Source organism: Protopterus annectens, chromosome 2.part2 (assembly GCF_019279795.1).
Source record: "Protopterus annectens isolate FY-2018-M chromosome 2.part2, PAN1.0, whole genome shotgun sequence".
Classification (NCBI taxonomy): Eukaryota; Metazoa; Chordata; order Ceratodontiformes; family Protopteridae; genus Protopterus; species Protopterus annectens.
Window position 1 is genome coordinate 463665844 of NC_056730.1, and position 27139 is coordinate 463692982.

Below are 27139 nucleotides of genomic sequence, written 5' to 3' on the forward strand. Positions count from 1 at the left end.
GATTGTAGCAAGGCTGGCCCCATTTGCGGAAGATCTTTTCTGCCATCTGTGAATTCAGGGACCACTCATGAGGTAACAGGATGGCTCTGCTCAACCTGTCCGCAATGACGTTGGATGACCGCGGGATGTGCGTTGCTATCAGAAAGCGACCCGTGGACTCTGCCCATTGCCAAATTCTCATGGCCTCTCTGTATAATGGGTAAGACCTGGTTCCCCCTTGCTTGTTTATGTACCAGACTACAGACGTGTTGTCTGTCTGAACTGCTACTGTCCCTAGAGGTAAGAGGGCTTGGAAGTGTTGCAACGCTAGGAACACCACCCTCAACTCCAGAACATTTATATATAGAGTGTACTCCATGCTGGACCATTCTCCTTGGACTGTTCTTCCCTGAAAAAGGCCCCCCCCACCCTATCAGGGAAGCATCCGTCGTTATTGTGGCTGTTGGAATGGGTAGAACGAACGGACGACCCACAGTGAGGTTCTGGTCGTGCACCCACCATGAGAGGGCCCGTCTGCAAGATTCTGTTATCATGATCTCGTGCATTAGGGGTAGGTGTTGGAACGACCTCTGCACAAACAGCAGCCATTGAAGAATCCTCATGTGTTACTTTCCCATAGGAACTGCAATTAATGCGGCTGCCATCAGTCCCAACACTTTTAACATCAGTTTGGCCGGGGATTTCTTGCTGACTAAAAGAAGTAGGACCTGCTGTTTGAGCGTTGAAGCTCTTACTGGGGGGAGTTTTAGTAGTGTTGATCGTGTATTTAGATCTGCTCCGATGAAGGAAATACACTGTGAGGGCGATAAGCAAGACTTTTCGAAGTTTATGGATATCCCTAAGTGGGAACAAAGGCCGATTGTATAGTCCCTGGCTTGCAATAGTCGACGCTCGGTGGTGGCGGTGAGGAGCCAGTCATCCAGATAGGGAAACACCCGGAATCCTTGTCGTCTCAAGTGAGCCGCAACTACTACCATGCATTTGGTGAATACCCTGGGGGCTGAGGTGAGTCCAAAGGGCAGAGCTCGAAACTGAAAGTGACTGGCCCCCAGCTGGAAGCGCAGGTGATCTCTGGACGGTCTGGCCATTTTGATGTGGTAGTACGCGTCTTCAAAGGAAGACTTGAAGGCTTCTGCAAAGGAGCACAGCCGCATCCATGATTGTCTTCGAAGAGCAATCGCCGAAGCTGCAGCTCTACTCGATCCCTCGGCTGCATACGAGATGAGCCTCATGGATGAGTTTACTATGTATGTGAGGGTATTAAGTTGTGCTGTTACCTTATCTGAAACAGCAGCATCTGTGTTACCCTGGAGGGTATCTGTCAGCTCCTTGATGAGATCCCTCTGCAAACTTGTGAAATGGGTCAAGTAGTTTAGTGAATGCATGGAAAAAGTTGCTGAACTAAAAATGCGCTTCCCATATCTGTCCATAGTCCTAGAATCCTTATTAGGAGGATGAACAGATGAGGAAGACTCAGACATCTCCTTTTTCGTGGCTGCCGCCACCACCATAGCATCGACAGGGACTCCCTTGTTGAGATAAGATTTATCTTGGGGGGCAGTGATGAATTTGTTTGGTTTCCTAGGTACTGGTTCCACTGTGTCAGGTGTCTCCCACGCACTTCGAGCAATCAAATCCATTAATTCATCGAAGGGCGGGGTCACCCAGAAGGTAGAAGGTTGAGCCCCAAAAGCCTTCAGCAGCACCGACTCATCCTCAGAGGGGGCTAGGGACTACCAATCACCCCTCTGTTTCAACATCTCCAGGATGTCTGCAAATGGCACATCCTCTGAGGGTGATTTGGGGGACCCCTCTGCCTCATCCAAGTCGGTGTCAGACGTTAGAGATTCCTGTGGGGAATCTATGTGCCTCCTCTTGCACAACCGTTTCCTTGGGACCTCATCAGAGGGGGCTTCTGGTGAGGCCTCCAAGGAACAGGGGGAACCCTCTGTGGGTGGCTGAGGCAATTGGGATCGGCGCTTGGGATGCATCATGGGAGCAGAAACAGAAAGTGGCCCTTTTGGGGAAGGAGAAGATTCCCCTGATGATGTGGTTGTCTGTGCAGACAATACCTTCCTCATAAGGTCAAAGGCCCCCGAACCCCTGGCTAAGGGCTCCCCCAGTTCCGAAGAACACGGAAGCATCCCAGAACCAGGTGCTGTGGGCTCCGACCTCGAGGATGGAGCCGAAACAGTCTGTGCCGAGGCCCCGAGAGGGAGAGTCGGCACCAACAGGTCGGTACGACTCTCGGTCCCGGAACCGAGCAAAGACCGTCGGCTCCGCGACTCCCCTAATGGTTCTGAAGGAGTCGAAGTCAAAGGTGTCGATCGTGCAATGGACGGTTTCGGCACCGAGGGCTCCAGTATTATCAGGTCATCTTCTCCCGGCTCCGAGATCTGGATGGGTCTCGAAGGAGGACCCGTTGGAGATATGGGGAGGCCTTCTAGTTTCGACACCAACTGGGAGGAAACTGCAATTAACTTGGAAAGGGCCGTGTTCTCCATGAGTTTCTGCACGACACGATCCACATCTGTGTCAGATAAGAGTCTGGAAGAACGGGTCGAAGGAGCAGAAGATGGCACTGACCGAAGAATGGACGGTGGTGGCAGTTCCGACACTGGTTCCAAGATCTGGGGCTTAGTAAAAGATAAATGTTCGACGCTCTGCCCCGAGATCTGTGGAACCGGCGAACTAACCCGAGAAGATGAACTCGGAGCCGATGACATGGGCTCCGACATCTTCGACCCCTTCGAGGATTTAGAAGCCTGATCCGACTTGTCCAAAGCCTCTTGAAAGGCCGGCTTCAACAATCCTCTGTCAATAAGCTTCCTGCGTCTATCTATATATATATATATATATATATATATATATATATATATATATATATATATATATATATATATATCACACACACACAGCACTTCTACAATAACTACTAACTATAAGGAAGTATCAACAAGAAAACAATTTGAATTCTTATCTGAAGAAATCTACAACAACTCAAGTTTCTATCTGGTCCGAGCTCTCGTCGATCCGATCTGTTGCAGCGGCAAACTAGATCTGGGTAATGGCAGGGAGGATTCTGGGATATGGGCTGGTCTCGAGCTTCTCTGAGATTCAGAGCTTTGCAATTCGGCTGACTCGGAGCCGAGGATTGGCTCCGAACCCATGTGTAAGAACAAATGGCGAGATTGGACACTCTTACATCAGACACTTTAAATATTGCAGTTTTAAACTTAGAAAGTTGCTAGAATAACAGGATCTGTGTTGGGATACAAAATTACTATCTATCACACTTCAGAGATTTACTAGGGCTAAGCAGTACAAAAATACTGACACTAAACATTGCTTACACACTTAGAAAGTTGCTAACATATCAGGATCTCTGCTAGCATATCTCTTCTAAAGTGAAATATTTGCAGCTAAAAGCTTAAAACACTTACCTCTGCTCTGCCTATATAAACGGTACCACTTCAGCTCAATACAATCCAATGACTCCAGCACAAATAATCCAAATCCACCACGGCACAAAGTTGATCCTCCCGGTTGTCGAGCAGCAGAAAGATAAAACCTCAGTCTTCTGTTCTGACACAGCAAACTGACTCCTCTCGCCGAGTCGCCTCTCCTGGCAGGCAGGCTATCTTCCAACTCCACGTCCCGTCTTCTCCCCCGATGTCCGATCTGCACCCGCTCCTTCCTTACTTCTTCCAGCCATGTGTTCTTTCCAATCCCAGTTGAACCTAAAAAGTAAAATCCCTGATTCCTGGAAGCCTTTTTCAAGCCATTATTTGGGCGTGAAAAGGCTTCCAGGAACATGACTGGCCTGTATTTGGGAGCTCTCATTGGCTCCCGTCCTCCTCAGACACTCTAATTGATTGGCTCGTAGACAAAGTTCGCAATTGGCTGTAAATGCGGTCTATGAGCCAATCAAAAACTGTGGGGCACAGTCAACGCGGAGGGGCAGAAGAGCTATGCATTGGTTTGTATACCACAATGCCAACTGGCAGTAATTGCAATACACAAACCAATCAGAAGCCTTGTAGCGGAGCCACAGCTGTTCAATGCGGAACAGAGGAACAGTGGCTTCGCTCTTCATTAAATGCGGAGCGTTCTGCATAATCCGGAGCCCTTGGATGCTCTGCTTTCTTGATTACCATAGCAATTATATTCTTGAATTTCTGAGTCACTTATTTTCTTTGCCAGTGGCACTAAATATCAAGCACATAACAAAGAGGAAGAACACACCATTGCCTGGCTCCTCTCTACAAACACAACTTATCGGAGAGGAAAACTCCCACTTTAATTCTTGCCTCTGATTCTTCATATATCCTCATATATCCTCCTTATTAATCTTACTGAATCAGGGAATCAAAATGATTCCATTGCCGTACTCATAAAATCCTAGCTTACTTTGTTGAATGCTTTCTCTGCATCAAGACCCACCAACAACAGTGGTATATTCTTACATTCTGCTTCCCTATGGATCATCTTTCTGTTAATGTTGTCACGTTTGCCTCCCCTTCACAACATCACAATGGTCCATACCTATCAATTTTGGCAACACCTTTGCCATGCTTTTAGCTAGTATTGACATAAACACTTTATAATCATGGTTTAAAATTGAAATTGGTCTATATCAGGTTGGGACTGACAAGTCTTTATTCTCTCTGGTTAATAAAGACACCACAGCTATCTTCCAAGATGTTGGTGCTTCCCCTCCTTTAAAATATTAAACTAAATCTTCAGATCTTTTTACTTTCTTCCTTCCTAACTTCCAAGCTTCCACAAAAATCTAGCCAACAACCTCTTATCTCATACTCAACATGGTTTTCGCCCCCACCATAGCACCACAACAGCCCTAAGTTTTACAAACACTATAAATCAACACAGAAGCAAAAACAAACTTGTCTCTGCAATTTTCTTGATCTATCTAAAGCCTTTGACACAGCTTCACACCAGAAACTATTATTCGAGCTAGCCACACTACCCTATCATGGTTTCACAGTTACCTAACTAAACAACAACAAGCTGTTAGGTGGAAACAAGGGCTATCATATTTACTTTCTGTTAATACTGGAGTCCCACAAGGTTCCATGTTAGTTCCCTCCTTTTCAATATATTTACAAATCAACTGCATCATTACACTCCTCTAGCCTCAGTTATACAGTATGCAAATGATTCTACCCTCATATGTAATGTATCTTCCCTCACTCAGCTATGGGAAAATCACACAACAAACCTTTCTAGAAGTAGAATCTTGGCTAAACAAATCTAACCATATCTTGAATCCAAGCAAGACGAAGTTCATGCTTTTACTCCCCAACAAATCATCCATACCTCCAACCTCTTTCCATATATATTCCTCTAACAACACACCCATAACCCCCACTTCACAAACTAAGCTACTAGGTATTATCAATGATAACAAACTGAAATTTGACAGTCACCTTTCTCAATCCATTAAAAAAGCACATATTAAACTTGGCTCTCTCTAACAGATTAAGCCATTTCTTACAAAGCCAGATTGGACATCACCAGAACTCACCTCCTATCTACTCTACTCTATGCCTCCTCGATCTTTACCACATTTAGCAAAACTGAACTTTCCAAACTTGAATTCTGCTATAACAAAATAGCTAAGTTTGCCACCAATTCTCCACACAGGTCTCACCATTGCTCCTCCTTACAAGTGAATTGGTTAGAACTCCCCCAACACTTGACCTATACTCAACTCATTATTACTCACCTCTTAGTATATCAGCCTGACAGAATCCCAGCATTTCAACACCTAATCCAACCTTACACAAATGCTTATCAACTCTGTTCTATACATAAAACACTCTTACAAGTCTCCAAAAGCAACACTAAGGCCGGGGAATCCCTCTATTCCCATCACATCTCTAAAATCTGGAACACTATTCCCCAACATATCTTAAACATTACAGACATATCTCTGTTCTAGAAACACCTACTTATATAGCAACTGGACCTGCTCCTCTATTAACCCAGGATTGCTTCTTCCAGGTATGACTTATTTCCTGCTTACATACCTGATGTTTTCCTGTCTTTTAACCTCTCTCCTCTTTCTGTTTTTATACTAACCTAACTAAAATGCTAAACATACTTTCATATAGCTTCTATGAAAACAAATCAACTCATTCCTTCTTGCAAAGTTCATTATATCACTGTATACTATTTCTTACACCTACAATTTTGATGTTATATCTAAGATGCCAATTGTACATTTATATTTTTTCTTTTTATGTTATTGTATTTGTTCCTTTTATATTAATGTCTATGTAATTTGGATTTCTGGAGCTTTTCTCCCCGGGCCTCCACTGAAAATGGCCTTATACCCAGATGGACTATCCCAGTTAACAAATGTAAAATAAATAAATAAATAAATACGTATGCCAGAGTAATCCTCCTCCCTTGCCAATAGCTTCCTACTACCACAAATCTACTACTGTCTTTTTTTTCTCCTGCTCTATCACTATGTTGACATATTTTTTCTTTGGAATGGCCTGAGTGAATTGATCTCCCAGTTCATTGAATACCTTTTTAAAACTATGACTTTTTTGAAGTTTACGTATAAATACTCTATAGATGAGATAGATTTTTTAGATGTTATTGTAAGAAAGTCCGATTTAGGGGATGTACATACGGCGGTAGCGTTGTTACCTCACAGCAAGAGGTTCTCCTGTTCGATTCTCGGCTGGGGTTGGGAGTGCCTCCTGTGTGGAGTCTGCATCTCCTCCCCCGTGGTTGAGTAGCGTTCGAAAGACATGCGTGCGTAAATGGGCATGCCTTCGTTGAAGGTTGGGCGTTGAGCTGGCACCTTGGCGTTTCGTAAAAATCTACTGCCAATCATTAGAGGACCAGAGTTCCACTGTGGCGACCCCTTACCGGGAAAAGCCGAAAGACAAACAACAACAACAACAACATACTAGCTTATTTAGGAAAAAGAGTAGGAAGAATGCACTCCGACACAAGAGTAGCATGCATCCACAGCATGTTGCCAACAATGTAAGCAGAGGTCAGGTTTTGAGAATGATGCGGTTGCACAATGATGACACACAACTTGGGGCAGCTTTAATGGAGCTTAAGAGTGATTTCCTGAATAGAGGATATACTGAGAAAGAAACTGATATTAATATCACCCAGCTACTGAAGGAGAGAGATACTAGGAGTCGACCGTATTTCTCTGAGCAACCTCCCAGACAAGTGTTTGAACATGGGTGTGCTAGTGCAGGAACAATGAGGGTTCCTACGGCCTTCTCGAGTGATGTCAATGGTTTTTGTGACATCATTAAAAAGAAATGGGGTTTACTGGAAGCGTGTGAGGAGGTTAAAAAAGTGGTTAGTGAGAGTCCTAGGTTTTCATTTAGGAACAATCTTTTATTGAAAAGACAATTATGTTATAGGTCAGGACTGAGTAGGATATTCTCTGCCTCACAAAGGCATGGTACGTACCCCTGCAGAAATTTCACTGCCTGTGAATATATTTATACAGGTACGAGTTTTAGACATCCACAGACAGGAGTAATGGTTGATTGCAAGTTTTATGCAGACTACAAACTAGGAATGTGATTTATTTCAGTTCTTGTGAGGTCTGTTTTGTGTTCTACATAGGTAAGACTAATTGATCTTTGAGGGAATGCATCCGTGAACATGTTGGAGACATCAGAAACATTAAAGAGAACAGTGCTTTAGCACGTCATGTTAGAGTTAGTGGGCCACAACACCGTTTTAAGTTTTTTGTGTTGGAAATTGTGAGAGAGAACATTAAACGACATGATATTAGGAATAAGACCGAGCTGGCTGAATTACGCTGGATTATGTTTTTTAATGCAGTAAAGACACCATGAATAGATGTGGCATCTATTAAACCATTGTTGCATGCACGGGCACTCCCCCATTGATGTTTTTTTTATATATATATTTTTATGCATGAAAATTTTTTGAGATGTGTGGTTTTAAGCTGCTGTATTTCCTTTGTAAAATGTTTTACTAAGTGCTGATAATGTGTTAGGATTGTATTGATCTGTGTGTCTTTAAGAGGATGGAGTTCTTAATTAATTTGACTAACTGATTGCTTTTAAATGGGGAGAAGAATGCTGCTGTTACTTGAATCTGATGAAGTGACTGTTAGTCTGTGAACGCACTTACTCTGTTCTTATATTAAAGTTTTAAAGTTTTTCCTTTAGCCATGGTGATTCTGTTTATTTTTTATTTTATGTATTTGTGCTTCTGTACCGTTTGACAGAATCATTTCCAGGATCTGTTTTTTTATCTACATTGCTTGTAATGTTTTAATTAATGTACGCTTTAAAACAGATCCTGGAAATGATTCTGTACCGTTTGACAGAATCATTTCCAGGATCTGTTTTTTATCTACATTGCTTGTAATGTTTTAATTAATGTACGCTTTAAAACAGATCCTGGAAATGATTCTGTACCGTTTGACAGAATCATTTCCAGGATCTGTTTTTTATCTACATTGCTTGTAATGTTTTAATTAATGTACACTTTTGATTTCTGGAATGTGTGTGATGTCATTATTTGACTGTGTACTTTAAAACACTTATTTGGATACTTTGGATTTGCCAAAGAAGTTCTAACAATTTTAATAGAATGAAAGCACTAAAAATATGCTGTTGCCCGTGTTTACTTTATCAATATTTTACTAAATAGTGCTAAGGTTTGTCCACCGGAGCCTCACAGAGGTTTAATAAGCTGCCACTCAGTTTGAGTTAATTGGCCTTAGCAAAGTTCTCAACAGGTTTGGATTTTAATGGGGGTTCTAGGATTTTTTTAATATTAAAGCAGATGTTTTTGTGGTCAGATCTTATCAGGAAGAAGTTAATTCACAAGAGGGAGGAACATCCACCACTGGTTGTGAGTACTAGGTCTAGGATATTTGTACCTCCAATTGGGGAGCTAACTAGTTGCTCCATGGTGTTTGCTTTGACAAAGTCCGAAAATCTCTGAGCAAGTGAATTATGAGTAGTATACATCTCCCATTTTATGGAGAGGTAATTGAAATCACCCATAAGTATGGTGTTTTTCTGGGGTCTATATTATATCCTCGAACGCTTAAAAAAGCGAACGATGATTGATCAAACTTATTTTCGTGAAATTGCAAAATATCAAAGCAGCAGAAACTCAAATTTTTTCCTAGGGAAAGAATTCGGTTGTCCGTTTTTGTTGCTTCGGTATTTTCAGTGTTATGGTGGAAAGTTACCGGTCGGATTCAGGCAAGTGTGGGATTGTGTGGATGTGAGTGTTAGGGTGATTTAGGTGAGTTAGGGTTAGGGCTCGGGTTAGGTGTGTGTGCGATTGAGTGGACATGATGGTTAGGACGGATTTAAGTGAGTTAGGGTTAGGGAGCGAGTGAGGTGAGTGCGCGATAGTGACGGACCTTAGGGTTAGGGTTAAGGTAAGTGGGTAGTTAGTGGTGTGTGCATAGTTTAGTGTAGGGTTAGGTATCAGATTTTAGGTGTATGTGTGTGGATTTCTGTTTGTTTGGTGTGCTTGTGCTTTGTGTATGTGTTTTGGATCAGCGATTTTTTTCCCTGGGAAAAAAATCTCTGATCTGACAGTTCGAGATTGTAAGCTTTCGCATAAATTAGGTCGATCAATCAGCGTTCGCTTTTTTAAGCATTCGATGATATAATATAGACCCGTTTTTCTGAAGAGATTCCAGTAGGTTTATGTAAGAGGTGTGTTTTTTTTCAGACTCATGTTATGGGATCTGTAGCTAGGAAGGATGTGATACAGGGTCACACCTATGATTAGCTGGGCAGAGCAGTTTTTTATTTAAACTCCTAGTGTTGAACAGCACTACCTTTAAGTAGTGGGTGAGTGATTTTTATTATGCTGGAGGGGTTAACAATTTGGCATGGCCTAAAAAAGGCACTATGGGGATACATAAAGTTTTTGCCTGTACTTGGAAGTCATGTGGTGACAAGTACACCATCTCTGACAAAGCATCATGGTTTGTCAATCATGTCTTCCCAGGCTGACAAATACTAGCTCCCCTTGTAGTGACACCAGAAACTAAGCCAACTGTTGAAGTCATTGTGAGACACACAGATGTTCCCCTCACCAGGCTGGATAAGGAGTAGATTACGGTTATCTGCCTGTCAGGTGTCAGGATCCATCAAGTCACTCAAGCACTGAAGATACTCAACCGCAAGTACCGGTATGACTCTGTCATAGTCCATGTGGAGGAGAATGAACTGAGACGTGCCTCAATGGACTATATGAAGACAGACGTGACTGAGCTCTCAGATTATGTGTCAAAGGCAGGTATAAGCCTAGCCTTAAGCAACATTCTACCTTCTCCAAGGATGATACCACAATACAAACAAAAAATATTGACTTTAACAATTTGTTTAGCTTCTAGTATCAGTCCAAGGGGATCCAATATCTGTCAGCCTGGGAAGACATGGACAACAGGCCACAATGCTTTGCCAGAAATGGTCTGCACCAGTCTCCTCTACGCCTTCGCATACTAACAAGGGAATGAGCCACCACTATTGTGCCTTTCTTAGGCAGTGTCAAAATAACCAACCTCCCAACATAACAAAATCCTTTCTAGATAAACTCAAGGTACTGCTGCTTAATCCTAGGAGTCTAAACAAGAAACTGCAATCCCTGGAAGCACTCCTCATTTTGAAAGATGCTGATGCCTGTGCAGTCACCAAAGCATGGATCAAAGGCACAGAAACTACCTTGGCCATGCAGGGCTACATTCCCTTCTATATATTCAGACCACAAACTGAGCATGACAGAAACAAAGGAGGAGGTGTACCCATATTCACTACAGATAAGTACACCTCAAGACTGGTCAGACAGTATGACCCTCTTGAGCCACTCCATGTCCAATTAACTATAGGCAAAGCCCCCTAGCACATCATAGCTAGCTAAAGGTCCCCCACCATGAAACAGGAAAAGCATACCACATACCTGGATTTACTGGTGTCACTTACCATACACCCCAACACCTTACTCATGGGTGATTTTTATTATCTCACCATCAACTGTAAAACATACATGCCACATACATGCTGGCTCAGAGGTTCTTGGACTTGTCAATGCAAATGCTCTAGAACAGCTAATCACCACATCCACAAAAGGCTCAAATGTGCTGGACTTAGTACTGACTAACATGGGGCAGTATCCCCCACTGTGTGATGTCCTCCCTGGTAAGAACGGACCATAAATCGACCTTGTTCAATGTAATTATAAGACCAGATACCCCATCAAGCTCAAAAATGCTTAAGAATTTTTCTAAGACAAATTGCCTCCTACTAAGTTATGGTATAAGAAGTTTCAAAGCCCCCTCAAATGCAAATAACATGGATTACTATGCAAAGGTGTACACTAATGCCCTTTATAACCACTTAAGCAGTTGTATAGAATCAGCTGTACTTGACCAGATTAAAACCAGGTCTTGTTGATAGAACAAGCCACCCTGGTGGCCACCTAGTATAAACAAGCTATACAACAAGGGAAATAATCTAACGTCCAAGAACAAGAGGGAGTTGGCTGAGCAGAGGAAGAAATCCCTCTCATAGTTTAAACAAACAAATTAGAGAGCTTGTCAAGTCCTTCAAAGCTAATTATGAAGGAAAAATAGCCCCCCTAGCTAAGGATAATAACAAGTTTTTTTTTTTTAACTATGACCAAAATCTAAAAGGGAATACCCAGTTATGTGCTGAACTGGTTGTAGATGGCACCACCAATATTCAACTGGAGGTAATAGCCAACCTGCTAGCTGACAGATTTGGAGAAAACTTCACTCCCCCCCCCCCGAACCCTCCAGTCATCCCCCAAAGTATAACTGTCACCATTCCTCAGCCTATTATCTCAAGAAAGCAGGTCATCTTAGTGCTCTCCAAGGCCAAAAACATGGCATCAATGGGACCAGGTAATATCCCAGGTTGCCTTTTGAACAACTTAAAACATGACCAAGCAGACTCACCTGGATTTCTGTTTAACCACAGCCTGAAAACTGGCTATGTATGCAGGAAAGCAACAGTAATCCTGCTGAGCAAAGGGGGACCTTCAAACAACCCTCAGAATTATTGGCCCATAAGCTTGACTAGCCTCATCTGCAAGGTCATAGAAAGAATCATTACGTACCTTCTTAATAAGAACATAGATAATCTCCAAACTCTGGACCCAACCCAGTTCATATTCATTAAAGGTAGATCATGCCTGTTAAAAACATGGTTGACTTCTTCTGAGAATGTCACCAAGGTTCTGGATGAAGGAAAGACCGTGCAAACTACCTATCTTGACCTAGACAAAGCATTTGACACAATCCCCCACTCAGGTATTAGAGAGAAACTCTCCCAATTGGGAATTAACCTATATAATACCAGATGGGTAGCCAACTGGCTCACAGACAGGACACACACTGTCAAAGGGGGTGACTTCACCTCTAGCAAAAGACCAGTCACAAGTGATGCACCACAGGGTTCTGTGCTGGGCCCCTTACTGTTCAGAATTTATTTATCTGATGTCCAGGCAAACTTGGAAGGCCCAAGGCTGACCAGGTTTGCTGAATATTGTAAACTTTGAGCAATCATTGAGTCCTCCAATGAAGTTAATATACTGCAAACAGGATTAATGCAGACAAATGATTGGTGCCAAAGACACTGATTAAAGCTAAATGCAAAAAAAAATAATACATTATTATTCCTTTTAGGAAAGCTGACATCCTTGCTAATTACATTATAGAGGTCACCACCTTAAGTGAAGACCTAGTGGTACATGATCTGGGTACTCAGGTTGACAGCAATCTGAACTTTGATCACCACATATCCACAGCAGTAAGGAAATACTTCTATGTAGCACATTCTATAAGTAAAGGCATCACATATAGAGCTAAGGATGTTATAATGCCATTACATTCAGCCCTCTTCAGACCAATAATAGAGTACAGTGCTCCCTTTTGCATGTAACTCACCACACACCTGCAACAACTGGAGAGACCAAGGAGGTTTTTCGCCAAGAAATTACAAGGTACACAAAACAAGTCGTACGTGGAAAGACTGAAAGCCCTGTCACTGTATTCTGTCTCCTACAGGTTGTTAAGAGGTGACCTGTGCCTGGCTTACAGGGCAGTCCCTGACCTGGTCCTGATGGAAATGCTACACATTTATAAATCAAACTGTAGAAGGGTCACTGGTTCCAGGGATCTTAACTTAGCCTCTAACATGAACAGATCATGCTGGAGAAAGAGATTCATCTCCCAGATACTGCCAATTCTTGGGAACAAGCTTCCAATTCACGTAGAACAGAGCCCCTCCCTGACTCACTTCAAACGCAGTCTAGATCAATGGATGGGTGACAGCAAATTCACTCCTGGGTAGTGCCCATGTCCTCCTGGACAGATGAAGTTGGTATTAACTACCACAGACCCTTACCTCTGCAAACTTCACTCACCTAACCACCGACAATTGGGGCAACTCGGGATAAATATGGCTAGGCTTTTAAGGGCTCGAGGGCCATTAGCCTAGTAACCTCTTATGAACCTATAATTTTTTGCTGTTACTGTGACATCATCATTGGTGAAAGTAGGATGCTACTCAAGACTAAATTTATACCTGCCTGAGACACATATTCAGAGAGCTCCATCATGTCTCTTATCGTGTAGTCCAGTGAGGTATGTCATAAGTCATTTACACCCACATGGACTATGATGTCTGACTTATGCTAGTGGTTCTTGTGGCGTGAATTTTATCCAGAGACATCTTACTGGTGATGTGCATAAGCCCCTGAAGCCGTGGTGAATGGCGCCTATTAAATATCCACAGAATAATGCCTTATCACAGGACTGGGTCACTATCAAACATGTATTTGGACTGCCAGATGCTTGCTTCTTCTGTCTGGATGTACCTTGGGGTGCGCCGCAGTACATCCCTGCAACATACAGTAAAATATTTGTAGTCTGTTTAATGATACACAATGTCATTATTAGAAAACCGTTACAGCTGGACACAGATGTTCTGGAGAAGGAAGACCCAAATTCAGCATCAGTGGATGTGACAGACGAGGAGACTTTGTTACAGCTGGCTGCAGGGAAGAACTATGCCCTAAAGAGGTGGGCGCAATATGCCATGGCAATTGCAAAACGTCAGTGTCTGGTTCACAACTATGGACCAGATTAAAGCATTATACAGAATGTTAAAAATTATGAATGCAAATTGAGGCACAGAAAGGCCACATTGTGCATCAAACATAGACTACCCAAGTAACACGGTATTGAGGTCAGGGCATAGTTATCATCAAAAGCACAGGTGGTGAGGGCCACAGTGACAATTATCAATAAAAGGAAATATGAGGACAGAGTGCTCCATGGTCATGAACTGCACCTCATAACTCAGCAAGAACACTCTTTCCTCTTGAACGCCTATGCTGTAATATACATCCTTGAACATTAGCTAGTGGAGTGGAGGTGATGTCACTATGTGTTTCTGATGGTGCCCTCCCTTATTTCCAGAAGCCCTCCCCACAGGAGACAAAAGTGGAACATCTACGGGAACTGCATCACCTGCGAGGTGTGGACATCATGGGCCATCTACCTTTAGTTTTTTCTATTAAATTATCATTTAAGACTTAGACAATAATGAAAATGAAACACACGTCCATATTTTCAGTTGCAAACATTATACATTGCTTATAATTTATCCAGTCATTGTGAGTCAAACATTACATAGCTCATTCAATTTCTGGCTTCCCTTAAACCTCATTCCTCTTACAAAACATTATTTTCCATGTATTGTTCCCACAATTCCTAATTTTTTTTTCTATGTAATTTGCTCCTACCCTTTTTTTAAGATCCCATTTCAGTTGTTTTATCTCTGTTACTATATTCATTACTTCCAGTACAGTTGTTTTACACTTTGATTTCCATTTTCTAGTAATTGCTTTTTTGGCAGACACCAGAATTAAACACAGCAAGGCCTTGCTATGTCTAGGCAATTCCGATCCTGCGTCACAACTCAAAAAAATAATTACCTGACCTACACCAATTTGCTCACCCAGTATTCCTGAAAGAGTAGTCTGCAGGGAATTTTTAAAGTCTGCCAAATCATTATACTACCAAAAATATGTTCCCAAATATCTCTTTCTTACTCATCACACCTCCAACATTGCTATCTACCTGAGGAAAAATTCTTTGGAGTCTGCTTGGGGTATAAAAATAGCTATCCAAACACTTCCAAGCAAAGATTCTAAATACTCTGGATTTACTGCATATTTGGGAACCGTATATATATTCCCCCCATTGGTTCCTTGTAAATTGCTTATCCAATCTCTCCTCCCAATCCTTTCTAACCTCCTCTGATTGATTTCTATAGTTTGCAAAACGAAAGTCCTAGGGGATCAAAGGACTAATAACCACAACAAACCCCCCTAAAACATGGTCGTGAAGCATGTCTTCAATTTAAAACCATGGCTCCAATGTTGAAGTGAACCCAATACTTTATTGGTACAAAAAGTGAAATTTAGCATATACAGATGACACAATCTTTTTCATGCAGTTTCGTCCAGAACACCCTCAGGACTTCATAAGAACAATGAATAACACCTTTGTCATACCCAAACTTATATCCTTCACTATCAAGTGATTAAAAAATATCAATCAAGCCAGACATTAACACTATATATAAATCAATTGAATAATTAAAATGGTATAATACAACATAGTAATATCATTCAACATACCCAGTAGAACCAATTAAATGAATAAAACATTTAAATGAAAAATACAATATATTTATGAGAAGGGATCCTAAGAAAAGGTCCTTATTTAAAAAAAGTCCTTTAAAAAAAAATTGGAAAATATCAAGAACTGTATAGAGGATTAACTGTCTAGCTCTGAAATACCCCTTCAAATCAAGTAATCCCAAACCATCTTGTTCTGTTGGAAGGATGAACTCATCCCACTTGACTCTTTCCCTCTTCCCCTTCCAAATAAAATCATTCAACTACTTATTAATTGCTATCCACAACTTTTCCTCTGGTTGATGAAAATATGCCCGACACATGTATAAAACTAAAGACACTAAAAACATTTTACTGCTTGTATCTTGCTATCCTTATCCCCAAAGCAGAGCTTTCAGTTTCTCGTTTTTTGTATTATCTTTTGTTTAGTCTTTTCCACATATCCTTAGCTGCCATAACAAAATCCTTTTTAATCCATCCATCACCATGGGGATACTAAGAGACTATATTGACTGGTGGCTGTGTTGCCATTGACACACTATTGCCCATGCTTCATTACAACATTTGTCATGTTGCTCATACTTTCCCCTGACATACATATTTGTACTCCTACAGTCATGTTATGTGGATTGATGAGTACCACTTGGGGATATGCAGAGCTGCTAATTCACACAGTGGCTAGGTCTTGTACTGAACAACAGTACAATTTCACCATTGTACTACACACATGCACAGACAAGTCACAGCAAATAGAAATGTGACACTACACACAACCCTGTACATCCTAACATGGGGACATGGTCTAATGCTGTAGGCACAAGTATCTCACATGTCACAGCAACATATTTACTGTTTGACTAGTACAAAGCTGTGTAGCACTATGACAGGTTATATATCACCACAAATATTTTCTTTGTTCTTTCCCTCAATTTGTTGCTATCTTTTTGTATTTTATTTGCTGTTTGTTGTTTTATATCCATTTAGGTTTTCATTTTCCGTGCATCTATCACAGTAGTGTCAGTGGCGTGGCCCAGGTCCTCAGCTGCTGTTACGCTGAGTCTTCTCCTGGCAGCACTCTACCAGGATCCAGCCTTACCACCACATTGGGTGCAGTGGAAGGCAGACTGGTTGCATCTCCTGCTACCTCTGGTGGTCACTCACTGGAAGGGAGTACTATTGTTCTCCTGGGTGGCACTGCCAAGGGTGAACAATTTGTCAGTTGGCAGAAACTAGCAGAGGTGGTAGGGCAGTTGGTTGACGAGAGGCTGGAAGGCCACATTGGTGACCTAGATATGGTCCTTGCCTGGCTTCAAGAGTTGCACCACTGCATGGCTCTGCTTTAACCATATCAGGCGAGGCCCATTAAGGAGGACAATAACGGTGATGACTGAGATCTCCCTCAGTTGAGCCCAGGCAGTGTAGAAAAAGAGGGTTATACTCACCTCATACTGGAGGCCCCTTCCTCGTGTGTTGCCTCTCTTTTGTTTGTTGTCCAATCTTCACCACCACCACTAATGTCCTCCCTTTATCTTGTATCCATCCATCCATCCACATCTCCCTTTTTCCTGATTTTTGCGCATGGGGTCAGGGTGTCACTTCACCAGTGACAATCATCTAGAGCCAAGGTTTACACCGTCAGGTGGCTAGCCCTGCCGTGGTAATTCTTCACACCACACACCTGCACCTCTGGCCAACTGAAAGTGTCCAATCTATTTAATGCATATCGTGGAATGTGGGAGGAAACCGTAGCACCTGGAGGAAAACCATGCATACACCAGGAGGACATGAAGACTCTGAACAGAAGGCACCCCAGCTGGGAATCGAACTGCGGAACCTCTTGCTGTGAGGCAAAAACACTTATTAGCCACTCCACTGTGTCACCCATCTGTATGTCTGTCTATAATTCCACTGTCACCCAACAAGTGTTATCACCACCCCGGTCAGTCTTTGTCGGATTGCTTGTTTCCTTGCTTATGAACCAGTCTCTCTTTCCATTCTTTGCCTTATCCATACCATTCTTCCCTGTCTTTCCTTATCTTACAAAAAAAAAAAAAAAAAAAAAAGAAAAGGTACCTACCTTTGATAAAAAACACACCCTCACCCCATTCACATTCTTACCTCCTGTTTCCTTGTGTTCCTCTTCTTCCTCCTGCATGCCAATTCCTACTTTCCTATGTACCCATTTCCACCCCTTTCAAATAACAAAAAGAGATATAAACATTGCTGTAGGCAATTTACTGTGGCTTGCAGGCCTTCTTGTAGCATCATTACACAATGCATAGGATCATAGAAGTTACAAGGCAAATGAGCCTCAAGGCTATTTCTGCCTTGCCTCTCTTCAAGAATGGCCAGGTTAGTCATAACCGGGGTGAATTTATGAATAGCCACCCAGCTGTCCAGCTTCTTTTTAAAGGCAGTCGGTTTGTCACACTGCTTAACTTGGAGAAAGAGTTTGTCACAGAGAAGGGGTAGGTACTGCTTGACAAATGTATCCCTCTTCCTTGTCTTATGTATTTCTTGGAGAATATTTAGATATCTAACCCTAATACTGGCTGGGCTGTTTGATTTATGGAGGTATTAAAAAGTTTCTGGAATACTGGACCCCTTACAGCTCTATAAGCATGGCACAGATTACCCCAAGCAGTCTACATGAAACTGAGTACAGAGATAAAGCCTCCAGTCTTTCTTGGTAGTTCAGAAATTGTAAACCCATGATCCTTTTAATTAAAAACGTCTGGGGTCTTTCCAGTTGCCTGATATGCTTAGTAAGGTACATTCCAAAGGGTGCACTGTGCACAATGATAGGTTTAATCAGTGCGGAGTACAAAGAAGTGAGGAATTCGTTTGATCTGGAAGAAATGCCTTTTGCTATCAGTTGTGCAATGTAAAAGAATTTCCATACCACTGTTGCAATTGCAATGTGATGGTCAAATGTGAGAGAACTGTCCAGCCAAGTACTTAGGCCTTTTTAGCCTTTTCATTTTAAGTTGGTGTGTTATCCATGCGATAAGCTGGAGCTATGGGCATTTACCAAGTGCTACAATGTTGCACTTTTTGGTACTGAGTTTGAGCTCATTTTTAGTACACTGGCTATTAGCAAGTGTACGTTTATGTGTATGTCAGGGGAGGAAGTTGATGATAAATCCCATCATACAATCATCTGTGAACATTGTTAACCAAAGATCTCCATTTGATAAGTGGAGATCTGGTATGTAGATATGTAATAGTAGAAGCCCCAGTACAAACCCCTTTGGAACTCCAATGGTCAGCTTCATGCTCTCAGAGGATGCACCCTACTTACTGTGAAAGTCTTGTCCCTACTCCAGTCGGCTATCCAACAAATCATATACAGGTAATTTGGAGCTTCTTCAGCTTATTTATTATTATATTCGCATGTGGTATGTTAATAATTGTCTTGACAAGGTCATGATACACTGTGTAGAGAACGTGGCCACAGTCTACAGCCTAAGTAACCTTCTTAAAACAGGCTCTACCTTTCACAAAAACAAATTGCTAGGGCTTAAGTCTGATAAGTTTTTTGATATCATAGTTAATTAGGTTGGTTACGATATGTTCCACGTTGTATATAAGGCTCATTAAGCTGACATGTTTACAATTCCTAGGGTCAGTGGTGAGACCAACCTTGTGGAGTGGCATCGCAACAGCTTTGCACCATTCATAGGCTAGGCTCAGCCTGAAGAGGTTGAGGAGTGAATCCAACTATGCTAGTTTAGTGTTATTAGTTAGCAAACAGGTATGTTGCTAGGCTGTATGGATGAGGTATTCTTTGTTTAGGAGAGTACCTTGAGTATGTGTTTGTTTGTGATGGTTGGTGGCTTGATTCCATCAAGAATAACTGGGCTCGGAATATATGTCTCTGGAGTGAAGTTGGCACTCAATTTATTTGCTAGCATCTTGGCAAAATCCACTGGATCAGAGTAAGTAGTACCATTATGAATAATCTCAGAGCAATATTGAGTGTTATTTATTTATATGACATAACTAAAGAAGGACTTGTAGTTGTCTGTGGTTAATTTGAGTTCAAGTGTGCCTTTGCTTTTCTGATGCCCTTTTTAGGATTTTTATCTAGCTGTTTGATATTCTCCTTAATTTGGGTGTTTTTTATTCTGCTGTGTATGCTTAAGAGTCTCTTCCCTTTAATAGTTTAATATTGCTTGTGGATCACCATGCTGGCTTGCTTTTACACCTTTTCATTTGGTTGGATCTAGCTGGGACTGTCAATCTGATACATTTGTCCACGTGAGAGTAGAACTCATCAGCAAAACTCTTTGTAGTATCAACATTATGAGTAATACCACTATACTCAAATTTAGAAACATCACCATAGAACTGCAGGAGATTTGTACATTTAACTTCCATGAATTCTGTGATATTTAGTTCGGATGGTTTGGAGATTCTGATGGAGAAGATTGCTAGTTTCTCATATGCCTTGACCAATGAGGGGGATACCTTGGGGACGGTACTTATCAATGCTAAGTTTATTAGGACCAGATCAAGTATATTCTGTTCTCCAGTTGGTTTATTAACAATCTGGTCTAGGGAGTTCTTGTCTAAAAAAGTAAGAAATGTTCTACGTAACTTACATTAACATTATATGTCTCCCAGTTAATCAATAGGCAATTAAAAATCACCTAGCTTAACAGCAGTCATACTTATGAGGAGTTCATTAAGAATATTTAGGCATGCTGTATGACTTTCTGGAGAAAGACAGGGTGTCCTGTAGCATGCTATGAACTGATAATTAAAAGTTATGTACTCACCATAACTATGCATCTGTGCTGTCCATTCTCATTATTCTTCTTCAATGACTGGGTCTTAGATACGACCTCAGATCTGACTCGGCTGCATTTCTTCCAGACTCTTGGATCCGATTCCTGAGTTCTTCCCCTTACACATAATGCCTCTTAGTGCTGCACTACATCAGATCGAGTTTGCTATCACTATGTTCCAATTTAGAATTGTTGTTGTTGTGTCTTTCGGCTTATCCCGGTTAGGGGTTGCCACAGCGGAATTCCAGTCTGCTAATGTTCGGTAGTGGATTTTTACGTGCCAAGTTACCAGCCTTGACGCACAACCTTCAACGAAAGCATGCCCATTCACGTATGCCTCCAAACAGAAGACGCTCTAGCTGAGAATTGAACGGGACAACGTCTTGCTGTGAGGCGACAACGCTACCGCAGCACTACTACTGCGGGTTATGTTCCAATTTGGAATATAACTTATAAAAGAAAAAGGAACAGAATGGGGGCTCAAACAAGAAAAACAGTTATGTACTTACCTAAGTTTCATCTGTGTTGCTCATTTTCATTCTTCCTCAACTGTTGGGTTCGGATCCAATCTTCAGATTCAACTCAGCCATTACTTTAGTTCATGGCCATCAAAAAGCTCTTGAGCTCCTCCCTTACCCATAATACACCAATCCCTAACACGCATAAAGTAGGAAGTGCTAATATCATATTCCTGACAGTAGAAACTATACCTGGAGCTCAACATGCAGAACAGTAATGTCCTTATCAGTGCTCATTCTTTCAGAAATGAACTGTGAAAAAGGTTGGGGTGGGGGTTGAAGAAGAATGAAAATGGACAGCACAAATGAGATGTTATGGTAAGTAAAACAAACAACAGACATTGGAAGGCATACAATAAAGCTCGCAGACAGTCGGATTCTCTTCCTTTAATGTCACAACCAAAGCACAAAAACAAAGCTCTGCATTAACACCCTGAATTACGTTTTCGTTTGTAAAACTTCATCAGATGTGGGCTTGTACAGCCCATTGGGGCAGAGCCTCTGCAGTACTGGGGTCAGGTGTAGTGACCACAAGCCCTGGATGGCAGTGGATGTGGTAAAAACAGTTCTAGATCACAGGATAGGATGTCAGAGTTTGCTGAACTCCTATCAAAATTTACTGCAAGTTCAATATTCTGCACTACGATCTTCTGAATGTTTGCTGATATGGGATTTTGTTGTTGTAGTCTCGATGTTTAGCATTTCATGTTCTGATAATGCAATTATATGAAGCAGATCTGTTTCTGGACATTTTCTCATCATCTGCTAATAATACAGTCATTCCATTTCACATGAAATGTGAAATGTTATGGTAAGTACTTAACTTTTTTATCTGATGTTGTCAATTTTCATTCATTCCTCAATTGTTGGGACAGAGTCCCCAGCTACCTAAAATCCTGGGTAGACTCTAAGGAAGGATATTCCTGAGCACAGATGAGTCAAAAGCTACTCATCCACTTGACACCAGATCCAGTCTGTAATGAGTGATAAAAATATGAGGACTGGCCCAAGTTGCAGCCGCACATGTCGTCCATGAGAGCCCTAGATAGAAACACTGAAGAAGTTGCCATGGACCTAGATGAATGGGCTCTTAAATGTTTTGGTAAGCTCAGACCCAACTTGTTGTAGACAAATGATATGCAATCAGTCAGCTATCTGGATAAAGTTACCTTTCCAACTGATTTGCCCAAATTAAAAATCTGCAAAGGACAAAAATAATTGATCCATCTTCCTAATTTCTTTTGTTCTATGTAAGTGAAAACACAATTGTCTGTGAACATCTAATAAAAGCAACATATATTCACCTCTGTTTGCAAATTTAGGAAAGAAAACTGGCAGATTAATGGGCTGGTTGATATTGGACATATGATATCTGACATCACCTTATGAAGAAAGGAAGGTTGGTAAGTAAAATTACTTTAGCCCTATGAAAAATCAAGTAGGAAGGTTTAGAGGGCAATGCTTGAAGTTCTGAAATTCTTCTAGCACAGATAATGGCCACTAGAAAGATAGTTTTCCAGGTAAGGCATTTAAGATCACATTTTGCTGCTGTTCAAAGGGTGAAAGGATTAGGGCCTGAAATATTAAACTTAAGTCCCATGATGGAGCAGGGCTTTATAGGGGGAGTCTCAGCAGGACAGTGCCTCTCAAAAACACCTTACAAAACTTGGATGAAGCCAGTGAAGAATTCTGAAATCCAATATGAAAGTTAGAGATTGCTGCTAAGTGAACTCTAATGGTTGAGGAGCCAGCTCCTTCATTAAAAATCATTGCCAAAAATTGAAGAACACTTTGTACAGGGGCTGAGGAGGAATCTATATGCTTTTGATGTGCCCAAAAAACAAAGCTTTTCCATTTGTTTCTGTAAAGTTCTCTTGTAGAAGCTTTATGGGAAGATGAAAGCAGATGATGGCCAGGGAAAAGAGTATCAGTTGCCTGGCTATTAAAGGAAGTGGAGAAACCACACTGTTAGCTTGAGGTTTGAGATATACAGATGTTTCATGCCTGTCGGGTGAGGCATAAGGTCTGGAATCGGATCCAGAATTCAAGGTGGATAAAGTAGATGTATTGATTTATTTAGTTATTGGCATTTGTTTACTGGAAAAGTCCACTGGGCTGAAAAAGTCCATTTTCAGTGGAGGCCCAGAGAGAAAAGCTCCAAGATAACAATAATACTTACATAATGTTTCAAGGAGTTTCCATAAAAGTTTCCAAAAAATATCAAGAGAATTACAAAAATGAAATTGGTGGAAAATATACATAAAAATTGTAGGTAATAATTAAGTTGATATAATATTATACTAACAGTGAGGTTAAATATGTTCGTAATGCAGACAATAATAACATGACAAAAAATAGGCAAAACAAAACAGTGCAAATATTATATAGTTATGAGGGCCATGGAATGCATACAAATTCAGGCATTATATAGAATATCAAAGCATATATATAGAGAGAGAAAGGGATAAGAGGTGTAATTTGAAATAAAGTGGAGAAGGAGGGAGGAACCAAAAAGGGAAAATGATGAAGATGATAGGGGAGAAAAATATACGAGTGAAGGAAACAGAAGGAAAGTGGATGGAGGAATGAAAGAGGGAGAAAGTGGATAGGGAGTAAGAGAAATGCAGGAGGAAGATTTAAGTAGTTAAAATTTTGTTAGGGCTTAAGAAAGCAAAAAGTTGGAGCAGGAAGTAGATAAGAAGAGTTTTATATTCAGAAGGTGAATTAAGTAATGGCAGAGGAAGGAACTGAACAGTTACATGTCCAATTGAAGCAGAGATAATTATGCAGTGCAGTTTTGAAGCTAGAAGGGTTTGGTTGTATGCAGATAGATGAATGTAGATTATTCCATAATCTGGCAATGTTCCAACAGTATAATAACTGACCTACAGGTGACTTGGGTTTATGAATTTGAAGAAGATGTTGGTGTTCAGATCGCAGAGACCTAATGGGGTTGTACAGGGTGAGTAGGGAGCTAAGGGCAGGACAGTCTTGTGGTTTGTGTATAGTTGTAAACTGAAGGAGTGATAGGTAGTGGGGGAATTCCAGCCACTGTAATTTCTTTAGGGGAATACAGTGATGAGTAGAATGGCAACTGTTTGTAACAAATGTACCAATTTTCTTATAGCATATTTCAAAATTTGTTTTCAAGGAGGAATGCAGGTTGGTTAATAAAAGAGAGCCGTAGGTTAGTGAGGGCAACAGGTAAGATAGTGGTAAAGCTTGTTTAGTTGGGAGGAGAAGAACTTTTTATGTCTACAGAGCAGTCCGGGTTTTTGTGGGTTTTATTTATATTACTTTGGATATGTACATTGAATTTAAGATTTTCATTGATTATTACTTCTAACAATTTAGTATGGGTTACTAGCTCAATTTTGGTACAGTTAATGGAAAATATATTGAGGTCGGCTTTACTGATGGGTGTATTTCTCTTGGGAGTGAAGACCATAAGTTTAGTTTTTTAGGGGTTTAAACAGAGGTGATTTTTGTGGAGCCAAGTCTCCACAGTGGAAAATGTTACTTGGGTGGTTTGTTGCAGTTTATTTATGGTGGGAGCAGAGCAGACTATAGTGAAGTCATCTGCATACTGGACTTTGGAGCCCTGCAGGATGGCTTGGAGGTTGTTGATAAAAATGTTGAACAGAAGAGGGCCTAAAATAGACCCTTGGGGTACACCAGTAGTACAGGACTACCTCCCCAGTCACTTAATTGGTTCAAAAGCTATCTGTCTAACAGAGAGCATACTGTTAAATGGCAGAATTAGTGAGGGCAACAGGTAAGATAGTGGTAAAGCTTGTTTAGTTGGGAGGAGAAGAAACTAGTACTTGCTTTAATGTAATTTGGTAGTCTGTTCCAAGCATCAGCTACTCTGTCAGAGAACTAACGAGTACACTTCTCATTCCTATAGAATCTTCTACATAAGGTTATCTGACAATTCTCTAGTACTTTTTGATAACCCCAAACATTCCCAGAGGTAGTTGTCCCTAAATGCCCTATATACCTGAATAAGATCTCCTCTTAAATATCTGTAAGAGACACTGTACAAGTTCAGATATTTTAGTCTTTCAAAATAACTTAGATTTTTACATCCATGGATGCCCTTAGTATATTTCCGCTGTACTCTTTCCAGTTTATTCATGCTTGTTTTCCTATAGGGTTTCCATATCGTTATTCCATACTCAAGTTTGGGTCTAATGTAACTAACAAACAATGACTTCATTATGTTTGATTTCCTAGACATTACAAATCTTTTTATACAACCTATAATTAGCCAGTTGGTTGATATGATTAGAAAAACCCATGATTAATTAACATTATGAAACTTTGATACAAAAGGAGGTGGAAGGGAAAAAGGAGTAGTATAACATCTGGATATGATCCTCTGCACCCACGTATCTTTTGTGATGTCTAGCCAGGCTCTCTATTGCAGGGATAACTGACCCCCCTAATTGTTTCCAGATGGGGGCAATCGGGCCTCCTTTCAGGAGCATTGGTAGGGTCAGTCGGAGAAGGAATCTCTGGACCACTGGTTCTGCGGGCCTCTTCTGCCACATAGGCATCATTGTCCTTTCAAGTTTCCCCATTTTCCACTAGGGAAACAATCTCCATGTGGATCTGGAAAGGACCCTGGGACTTTCTGAACCACATTTTTGATCACCTCGTTGATTCTGAAAAAAGGTTCTTTGAGAGGTAAAAAAACATACGCCCACTGCAGAGAGGGTCTTTCCATCTTTCTCACACTTGAGGAGTGTGTCCTTAACTCTAGGGCCAAACAACAAACTGCCATCAAAAGGTGCATTGACAAACAAGGACATGAAGGGCTCTGCAAAATCACAGAAGCACATCCAGGCATGCCTCCTGATGGAAATGCCTGAACCCACCACCCTTGAGGTACCTTCAGCTGCAAGAAAGATAAGCCTCATAAAAGAATTAGAAATAGATTGCAGGGTAGCCAACGGTGTGGCCACAGAAGTCCGAGTCTTAGCAGCAGTGGCCCCAAAAAAGGAATTTGACAGTTCCTTTAACGAGTCCATTTGTAGTCTCATAAAGTGTGCCGGGTAGTTCAATGACAGAAGGGCAAAAGTCGCTGAAGCATACACAGACTTCCCAAATCTGTCCAGCACCCTATACTTCCAGTTAGTGGGGATGGACAGAGGAACTCTTTTCAGTAAGTTCATTCTTGGTGACCACCACTATGACCATAACATCTACAGGCACGCCTTTGCACCAAAAAGTACAGTTTTGTACCTACCATAAATGTAGATGTTCGAGGATCCACATTGCTGCAGTCCTAACTATTGGGTAGTCCGCTGTCCAGTCGGCCCGAATACCAAAGTATATGGCTGACGTCGGTCACGGCGCATTAGACTGACGTCAGTACGTCAGGGTACTAATGCGCATGACCGACGTCATATCCTCAGTCTTTTCTTGCCCCAGATGTCAGAAGACCCTAAAAAGACAAGGCCAAAACCAAAACACACCAAACATACCTGCACCAAAAACATATACAATATATACAAAGGTACCAGAATATAATCTCACCTACACAACCACCCCTAAACACAGAGGGGAAGGAGGGAGGGTAAATTGGACTGCAGCAATGTGGATCCTCGAACATCTACATTTATGGTAGGTACAAAACTGTACTATGTTCTTCATTCCACATTGCTGCAGTCCTAACTATTGGGTAGAATCCCAAAGCAGAGGTAAGGGAGGCTGGCAAATCATAAGGAAGCAGGAGCTGATAACATGCCTTGCAAAATAGCTGTGGCAAAACCAGCCCTAGACTTAGAGTAGAGAGGAAGGTGGTAATGCTTAGAGAAAGTATGCACTGAACTCCAAGTAGCTGCCTCCAAAATATCCTTAGTTGCCACCCCTTAGAAATGCTGTTGAAGTGGCAGTAGCCCTAGTGGAATGAGGCCTAATCCCAGCTGGAATCTCTTTGCCATGATGGGAATAACAAAATGCAATGCAAAACCCAATCCACCTAGAAATAGTTTGTTTTGACACAGGCTTGCCCTGCGAACTCAAAGCAAAAGAAACAAACAACTGCTGAGACTTTCTAAAATCCTTAGTCCTGCTTAAATAATA